Raw genomic sequence first — 1,783 nt, 5'->3', positions numbered from 1 at the left:
CCCATCCTCCATTAAAACCAAATCCTCATCAGCCTCAAACGTCCTTGAAACCACCTACCTGACTTTCTGCAGCGCGCGTCGGCGCAGGAGCTTAAATGTCTAATCGGCTTGTTGTTGGAAGATGGACGAAATTTACTGGCAAATGCAAGAATAAACTAATAATAGTAGTAGTAGTAGTAGCAGCAGCAGCTGCTGTGTGCACCTGCGGATGTGGAAGGGTTTTGCCTGTGCAGAGGCCCTTCCAGCGGCTTGCAATAAAATAAAAATAAAATTAATAATAATATTTTTTTTTAAATGGCCACACAGGCTCAGATGTGGACCCAGTTGAAGATTCTGGCCTTGTTTCCAAAGCGCATCAGCCTCCAGCTAAGCAGACAAATTAACATGTCAGCTTTCTGAATGACCTGTTCCAGGTGTTCCCTGTGATCCACGCGCGCCCCTTCTTGTTTCGGAATAAGTGTTATTCCTGACAAATTACCAAACGGACCACGTTCAGAGTTCTTATTCTGAAGGCCTCTGATCCCAGGAGCCATAGGCCAGCACTAAAATCACCACGGTTAGCACGAAATGGATCAAACAAACAAACAAACGCAGAAAGCCGCCGTTTTGCACAAGGATAGCGCAAACACACGCACTCTGAATTGTAAATAAATAAATACATTCTCTTATTTTAATGATTGGCAAAAATGTTTTTAGTCTCTTCAGAATAAAAAGCAGGCTAGTTTTGGAGGTGCCAAAGTCATAATCTGGATAATAGTTGGCTTTTATTTTCTAAAATTATTCTTTTTATTGTTATTTGCTTTAAGCTTTTTTACCTTAATGCGAGTTTAGTTTGTATTTTGTCCTGGTTTTAAATTCTCCCACCCCCCACATTAGGCCTTCTTAAAGACTAAGGTTCCTATTTTTTTATTCTGTGTGTTTTATTTGATTCTCTCTCTCTCTTTTTTCTTTTTTTTAATTGTTAACATTTTGTTTGCCTGCCTTTAGGAGCCACTTCTTAAAGTGACAGGACCTCTTCAAAGTCTGCTATCTGTTTAGGCTGCGTGTTTAAATGCAGCTCCAATTAAATGTCAGCCATTTCTGTCCCGGAAGAAAATGTCACCAGGATTACAAGGAAGAAAAAAAAAAGTTTCTCTTTTCTTGGCTTGTGCCTGCCTCCCACTGTTAGCTGAACAAAGAGAAGGAGAGCAGAGACCCTCTGTGGTGTTTAGGCTTGTTACAATCACAGTATATTTTTATAGTTAAACAAGTGCAGCTGTAAACTCCTTTAACAGACATGCATATTGCCCTGTTTCAGCCTCTGCACCTACAGACTGCTTCACTGCTTCACTTCATCATCATTGCTGCAGAGTCAGTCCGCTGGTCGCGCTCACTGCTTACAGGCCTGAAGGTCTGCAGGTTGCTGCTGCCAGAAACTGTGGGGTGGAGGACAAAAAATGCTGCAACCCCTCCAGCTGCTGCAGGAGACGCGTGTTCTGTCTAAATAAAGCACATCCCGATAAATCCACGCCTGGCCTGGACTCGAAAAAATCCTTTGTTCAGAGCCTGAGGAACCTCGTCCCTTGCTGCTGGCATCCACCCGGCTCACGCGCCACACCGAGGCTCCGGCATGTCCCCCTCCGCTCACTGAACCCGACCGAACTGTCAGGTTCTAAAAACGGAGAGGAGAAAAATAAATAAATAAATAAATAAATAAAGGAATAAATGAGAATGCATGCAGCAAACATCCAGTCTGCGTCTCTCCTCGTGATCCAAAGCGAGGAAAGTGTGAAGGTTGAGCTGC

This window comes from Kryptolebias marmoratus, linkage group LG8, assembly GCF_001649575.2.
Source record: "Kryptolebias marmoratus isolate JLee-2015 linkage group LG8, ASM164957v2, whole genome shotgun sequence".
Lineage (NCBI taxonomy): Eukaryota > Metazoa > Chordata > Actinopteri > Cyprinodontiformes > Rivulidae > Kryptolebias > Kryptolebias marmoratus.
This window is presented reverse-complemented; position numbering follows the sequence as displayed.